Here is an 8,550-nt window from a genome sequence, read left to right as displayed (position 1 = left end):
TTAGATTACACCCAAGGCTTCGTTATCCCTAATCCCGCCTTTAAACCCGCAGTTATAGATCCCTCTTATACTTTGGGATTGGTGTTGTTCAACAATTACCTAAATATGCACTCTCTTCCGAGTTATGCACACTAAATAGGCACAGCTAATTGAGGATCCTGTCAATTAACTACAATAAATACGTAGTTAAACAAATAGAGATTAACCGGCAAACTATATGAACATAATCAAGAAGTTCATCCTTCAATAGGTTCCATCAAAACCTTAGACTAAAGTATTTAGCTACTCATAACAACGTAAAGATAAACTACGAAAATATTCATCATGGAAAATTGCAAGAAAAAAAAGAGATAAAGAACTATGATGTTTTTGGGTGATCTCTCACACTTGTGTTTCTTGCCAAAGTAGTCTCCAAAACAAATCTGCCCTAGTTTGGCCGAATTCCTACTTCTTATAAGGGTTTTACACCAAGTTTTCCCGACTTGACACTTTAGTCCCTGGCTTTTCCACGTTCTGCCGCGGTCCCACCGCGGTTATGCCAGGACCGCGGCCAAAGTGGTCCTCTGAATCTTTACTGATGTTCTGCCGCGGTACTACCGCGGTTACGGTCTGACCGCGACAGGCCAAGTTCAGCTCTGGTTTTGTCTCTTCGCTTGGTGCATTTCGTGGGCATTGTTTGATTGGCCTCCTTTTCTCCGTAATTGATCCCAAACGTGCTCCTTCGACTTCTTTCATTGGATATAGCCTGCAAAGCATGAAAAACACTATTCAGAGCATTTGGTTATCACTTTTTACCACAAAGCTATACAAAAATATAGTTCTTTAGGGTCCAATTATAGTCTAATTCACCTGTTATCAGCTAGGATGACTTTCTTTCCGAGGTATTATGAAGCACCACTTTTATTTCGTGGTGGTATCATGTATATTCTTATTTTCTTTTGTTGGAATTATATAGAGGCTCCATAGATAGTTGTGTTGGATTGAAAAAAATAGGATTGTGGACGTCATGCATAAAGGAATAATCATTTAATTTGATTATATCATTTTTATGAAAAGTTTCATGTATGATTTTGGAAATGAAAAATATGTTGTGACTTGATTTGAAAATGTATAAGATTTTCAATTGGCTTCCGCAATTATACTTGGTCTTGACATATGGATTGATGCACTAATGGTCAGGTAGAGTGCCGGATGCCGGTCACGTAGATTTGCATCGTGACAAAGATTTACCTACATAAATCACTACTGATATGTCCAATATTAAGGAATACTTTTTTTTTCTTACATAAAATGAAATCCTCCAACCATCACAAATGTAACATGGTGTTGATAAACCACAAAGTCTCCAAATACCATCTTTCATAACGTTTTTTCTTTTTTGTTTTTTAACGAATCAATTTTATCTACTTTCTTTTATTCTAATTTTTTTTTTTTTTTTACAAATTACTTGTGACAAATTTGATGTAACTTCTTAATGGTCGTGATGATTAGAAGATGGCAGTAATAACTAAATTTAGCAAGTAAATAAAATCTCTATCTGTGATGATCCAAAAGGTCATCTCTTATTTTAGAAGTCAAATATGTATTTCGAGGCCTTAAAAATCTCCTTTTGTCTCTCCTCGACTTGTGTGCGCAATCCGGGCGTATATCCAGAAAGCCTTTATGTGAAAGTTTGAGAAAAATGCTAAATTTTGCCTCTATGTGCAGTCCCACAGTCTATTGAGGACACTCTCAAGGAGCTTCTGGACAACCAGAAGAAGCTCCTAGAGAACCAGAAATTGATCACAGAGGCCATTGATTCTCATGGGAAGGCACTTAAAGAGCTTTCAAAGGAGTCAAAAAAAATAAGGAAGACTGGGCTTCAAAGGAGTCGGTGAAGAAGCTCAGGGTAGAGCTTGACAGGCTGAAGGCGGATCAGCTGCCTTTGGATTTGTTATTGCATGACCCAGCACCAGCAGCCCAGCCCCAGCCAGAGCCGGAGCTAGAGAGGCCTCCCAAGAGGAGGAGGGTGATTCCCCGTGCAGATGACGCAGTCATACAGTTGGAGGACCCGCAGGGAGATTCCTCCAGCCAGCCCCAGGAGTCAGTCCAGGTAGGCACAGGTCCCAGCAGAGCCACAGGCCACAAGGAGCCAGTCACAGGTTACCGAGCAGACAGAGGACCCAGGAACTCGGACTCGGGATCCCATCCAGAAGGAGGACCCATAGGGAGTTTCTTTTTCCTCGTTTCTCTTTTTGTGCTTATTTTGGTTAGTTGGTATTAAGGACAATGTCAGCTTTCATTTGAGGGGGTAGCCCTACTTGGATTTGGATGATTGTACATATTATGATATTTTATGCTTTATCTATTTTTTTATATTTGGTATGTATATAACTTTAGCATTTTATTGCACTTTTCGTACTTTTTACTTTGGGTCTGTATATAAAGTTACCTTCTTATGTATATATTCATTCTCCCTATTGTATATTCGTCTAAATCCCCTCATGTACATATTCATTTTACTTTTCGCATTTTTTTTGTTACTTAAATTCTTATTTTACGTTCGTAGCTTCTTGTTTTGAGTTTTTTGCAATAAGCCTTTGGTTTTCTTAATGCCACGGTTCTTTCCAAAGGTGGAATTTGTGTGAACCGGGTGGCTCTTCCCGATGATGGATGGCATGACAACCTTCTTAAGGGTTTGAGTCTGTTTTTCTTTTTGCTTTTTAGCAGTTAGTTGATAAGGGTGCCTCAAGCAAAGCTTCACTTGGGTCTAACACATTTGTCCTTGACCCCATGGTCAAAAACAAATCGTTTTGTGTAGGATGGTGAAAGTAGTGACCTTGAGACTCTTGTGTTGGCCGATAATCATCAAGTGGTTTGTCGGAACCATTGTGTGCTCAAATCTTATCTAAGGTTGTTGTGGGCCCCCAACTCCGTGTCTTTAGCAATTCCAAAGCTTGTGTAGTGAGAATCTGAATTGTAAGTCCAAGTTCCGAGCCATTGGTCTAGAACTTGCCCTGAATGTTTGTCTAGGCAAAATCCTAAGTGGAATTTGACTTGAGACGTGATTATAGGCTCTCCTTGATCCGAATGGTATCTTGAACACTTCCATAGCCTACCAATAATAAAATCCCTAGTCAGCCCTTTTGAGCCTTAGACCTTTTAGCCTTTACCCGTTCTGAATATACCCTCTCTTGGCACCCGATCTTTCCTTAGCACATGGCAAAAGTATAAGTTTGGGGGGAGAGACGGGGATTGAAACAAAGTGGTAAAAGGTACAAAATGAAGAAAAGGACAGGCAATGAAAAAGAAAGAAAATCAAAAAGACAAAAAGAATGTTCAATGTAGAAAAGAATGAAGGGATTCAATAAAAGCAAAGAATAAAAGGTGTGGAAAGTTTAGAAAGGAGAAAAGAGTTGAAATGCACAAGAAAGAGTGACAGTGTGTCTCTCTAACCCTTTAGAAAGAAGTGAAATGACTTAAAAAGTCATGTGAATGTGTGCCAAAATGAAGAAAAAGAAGTGCTAAAGGGAAGATGGAACCTACTTAGACCAAACATTTCCTACCCTACACCAAAAGCCTTCACTATTTTTCCACAAAAGCCCTATATGATCTTGAGTTGAATGAAGCTTACATTAGTGGTGACTCACATAAGGAAGCAAGCATATGGTACCTAGTGCCGTACTTTTGACTTTTCTTTGAGAGAGATGAGTGTATTTCCATTAACCTTGTTCTGAGTGATACTATCCTAAAGGTGAGGTTTGCTTAGGGAGAGTCGAGGATGTGTGAGTTTGGGTTCCACAATGACCGAAGTAATAGAAAGAGTTCCATTGATGTGTTGAGTCAACTCTTGATGCTCTTGTGTCGCACTAAGATCCATGGTGTTTAAAAAAATGGAGGTTGATAATGATTCATTTGAGTTGAGGACAACTGTTAGTCCCAATTTAGGCTAGATGAGGTCACTTTAGGTCGGCTGAATTTTTCTTAGATTAACTCTTCTGGGGTGGGTCTTATTTTGTTTGCTTGAGGACAAGCAAAAGCTTAAGTTTGGGGGAGTTGATAACTAGGGATTATGATGCATTTTACACTCCTTCTTGCTTAAGTTTTGATTAGAAATGTGTACAAAATAGTCCCAAAGGCTCACAAGTTGTGCTTGATTGCAGGTTTGATCATCAAGGTGACAAGGTGTCAAAAACCAGCTCAAAAAGGAGTGAAACTTGCACAAGTACCAAGACAAGACCAAGCTCAGTCAAACAGGGCCAGTGCGGCCGCACACCATTCTGTGCGGTCCGCAAGGATGAAGTTCAGAGACTATGTTTTTCAGGCCATCAGGCAATGCGGCCGCAAAGAGTTTTGCGCGGTCCGCATTGGGTTCATTGCGGCCGCACTCGAATTCATACGGTCCACAGAGCCAAGGTTCAGAGAGATGACAATTGGAGAATTATGCCCAATGCGGTCCGCGGTCCATTTTGTGCGGACCGCAGTAGAAGCCACCGCGGCCGCGGTGCATTTTGTACGGTCCGCGGTGGCCAAACTTCAGAGAGCAGAAAAGTCAAGCCAAGAGCCATAATGCGGCCGCACTCGATTTTATGCGGTCCGCACTAGCCCCGTAGGGGTATTTTTGTTCAGAATTTTCAGCCTAGTATAAATAGTTTCTTTTCCCATTTTTAGGTCATCAGTTAGATTCTAGAATAGAGTTGCGCTCGTGAATAGGCTTTTCTTGCATTTGGAGTAATTTTACAATAGTTTTACCATTGATTCTTCAAGTTTTAACTAGTAATTTAACTTTATGGGTTTATCTTCATCTATTTCTTTGTTTTTCTCTATTATCATGAGTAGCTAGACCCATCAGCTAGGGTTGTAGCTTAACCCTAGTGTGGGTAATTGATGGGTCTTGTGTTTTAAGGTTTGAATGTCAATGGGTGTTTGATATTTGGACTAATTTATGGTTTTATTGTTGAATTAGTGGTTGCAAACACTAGTTTATGCTTTGTTGATTTTGGCTCTTCTTGAGAAAGAGAGCCAAAGTCTCTAGAATTAGTCCAACAAGGAATTGGGGCGTACTCAAGAGAATTGATAGCCCCAATTAAAGGGTTAAACCGAGAGATCCTAATACCCGACTTGAACCTCAATTGCTTGCAGAAATGATCATACCCAATTGATCTTGAGAAAGTCAATTAGGGAAAAATCACTCGAACTACCGAGAGGTATAGAGTGGGTAGAATCGTGCAATGGTTATATCGTAATCCCCAAATATGACAACCTAGCCTTAGACACAAGAACCCGTTAATTATCCACCTAGGTGATAGTCACACCCCTAGTGCCTTTTAACCAATTAGAACATCCTCAATAGTCTCTTCTTAGCTTAACTTAGCTCAATTTAGCATATTGGTAGTATAAACTTAGAAGTTAAATCAAAAACCAAAAATGTTTAGAAGTGTAATTAGGAACAATTACGCAACTCTAACTTAGATAGAAACTCAATTCCAATTTCTAGCTCCTTGTGGAAATCGATCCCGACCTCATCGGGTAAAAGCTGCTTCGACCTCTCTTGCTACTCTATAGTAGTACAGGGTTGGCTCCGATCACCTCTACGGTTCCGCAGGTGCGAGCTACCATCCGCTTCTGCGGTCCTCCTCCTAGCCTCAGCTTGCGCATCTGCGCTTCACCTTTCGCAGGTGCGGTCACGCATCTGCGACAAAACGACCGCATCTGCGGTCCCAGCCTGGCCAGCCCATTTCTGCTTCTGCGACCCAAGGGCCGCTTCTGCGGGTCCGCACCTGCGGCCCAAGCCTCGCAGGTGCGGTTACACCAGAAGGCAGCTGATCACTTCTTTTTCAAATTTCAAAATTGATCCGTTAACCATCCGAAATCCACCCGAGGCCCCCGGGACCCCGTCCAATCACACCAGCCAGTCCCAAAACACATTACGGACTTGCTCGAGGCCTCAAATCATATCAAACAACGTTAAAACTATGAATCGACCTCCAATCCAAGCTTAATGAACTTTAGAATTTCAAACTTCTACATTCGATGCCGAAACCTATCAAATCACGTCTGATTGACCTCAAATTTTGCACACAAGTCATATTTGACATTACGGACCTACTCCAACTTTCGGAATCGGAATCCGACCCCGATATCAAAAAGTCAACTCTCGGTCAAACTTCTCAAAAACCTTCAAATTTCTATCTTTAGCCAAATGACTCACGGACCTCCGAATTCACTTCCGATCGCGCTCCCAACACTGGAATCACCATACGGAGCTATTTCCAGACTCGGAATCCTAAATGGACATCGATAACACTGAAATGTACTTTAACCCAAACTTATGAAAATCTTCCGAAAATGCTAACTTCCACAATAGGTGCTGAAATGTTCTCGGGTCTTCCAAAAACCTAGTCCGGACATACGCCCAAGTCCGAAATCATCATACGAACTTCCTGGAACCTTCGAATCCCGACTCCGAGGTCGTTTACTCAAAAATCCAATCTTAATCAATTCTTTTAACTTAAAGCTTCCAAAATGAGAATTCTCTCTCCAATTCAACTCCGAACTTCCCGGGATTCGATTCCGACCACGCGTACAAGTCATAATACCTGAAGTGAAGCTACTCAGGGCTTCAAACTGCCGAACGACGTGCTAGAGCTCAAAACGACCGGTCGGGTCATTACAGAAATGGAAAAGGGACAAATGATGAATCGTATAAATTAGACAATTGAAGTATTTTAAAAGAAGCTATATACAACTTAGAAATACTGTGATGATGCAAATATATTACGCGCTTTTAATCTACTTCAACCCGATGAAACTTATTCAATGATTATCGCTAGCTATTTTTGGTCCCAAATCTTTGGGGTTTAGCACATCAAAAGTGTGAGACAATGAAGGAATTTGAAATCTACTAGAAACGTGATTTTTAAATTTTTCTTATTTGAAATACGTAAAAAGTCCTAATATTTAGAACAAATCCTTTCGTTATTTAAAATATGTAAAGAAAATGTTTATATTCGTGCACAGAAGCACTAAATTATATTCGATGCAATATTCTTTTATTCCGGAGAGAAACACAAAATTTATTGAGCATATTTTTAAAAAACTCCTCAACTAACATAAGAACATTATTGATAAGGAGTCACAAGGGAACTGCCGTAAATCTGTTATTTGCTTAACTAAGCAAAAACAAGGAGTTCGTGAACGACCCATAAAAGCCAATTGAAACTCCCCGTTATTTATTCATGACAATTGCAGTTTATTTTTATGAGACTTTTTTAGTCTGTTGCAAAACGGATTGATACCTTCATATTTAAAAATTAATGTAACTTAAATTTTTCATGTTACTCTTCAAAAAAGATTAATTTATTTTATAGCCTCAAAAATATTATGGTATACTTAAGACTACAAATTCTACAAAAAAAAAAAAAAATAAAGTTTAAAATTTCGAGGTGTGATCAAACACCTTTGAGGTACTTCTATTGTCTAATAGTTAGATTACCAATTTTTACAATATACAAATATAATTACTTGTATTTTTAATGGTCCGATAGTTAAATCAACTTCTACTACAGATAAAATAGCAAATACTTTTAAAGTATTTTAATTTCTAAATCTTGTACTGATTTATAATTACATAATCAGATACTTCTCAAATATTTTAAGTTTTGAATCTTGTACTAATTTTTAATTACTGAAAATAGAGCAAAATATTTCTATAATATAGTATTAATTAAATTTAAATTGGTAATTAAAATACGAACTTGAAGCAATAAGAATGAAATAGTTGAAAAAAAATGTATTTATGAGTTAACATTAATTATTTTCTTTCTTTTTACATTTATTTCAATAAATAACAACTCCCTATATTTTCTTATTTTTAATTTATTTGTTGTAAAATATTAACACAACATTTGTCATTTTTAGACGTATTGACAATTTTTTTTCTAGGAGCTATATGGTCAGCCTTTCTGTCACGACCCGGATTTCTCACCCTCGGGAGTCGTGATGGCACCTACTAATAGGAGCTAGGCAAGCCAATTAATTTAACACTTCTCTCAACATCATTAACAGTATAAAGAAGAACGAGGCAATTAATATAAAAGCGGAAGTCTCGAAACATAAATAACTGAAACCAAGTGCGGAAATTCAAATACACCTCTACCCAGATCTGGTGTCACTAACTCACGAACTTCTACTGAATGCTAAATACAAAGTCTGAATAAGAATACAGTACTGTCTGATCCGATACAAGGGAAATCANTTCTAATTGATATCAAAATCCTAAATATAAGGTCTTACTTCGAATAAAATTTAATAAATTTAATAAATAAAATTTTAGTTTATATCAAGATAATAAATATTAGGAAAAAAAATAAACAAATTATACTTAATTTTCAAAAACTTTATGCCCAAGAACTCTATCACGACGGATTTCCCACCCTCGGGAGTCGTGATGGCGCCTACTAATAGGAGCTAGGCACGCCAATTAATTTAACATTTCTCTCAACATCATTAACAGTATAAAGAAGAACGAGGCAATTAATATAAAAGCGGAAGTCTCGAAACATAAATAAC

This window comes from Nicotiana attenuata, chromosome 2, assembly GCF_001879085.1.
Source record: "Nicotiana attenuata strain UT chromosome 2, NIATTr2, whole genome shotgun sequence".
Taxonomy (NCBI): Eukaryota; Viridiplantae; Streptophyta; class Magnoliopsida; order Solanales; family Solanaceae; genus Nicotiana; species Nicotiana attenuata.
This window is presented reverse-complemented; position numbering follows the sequence as displayed.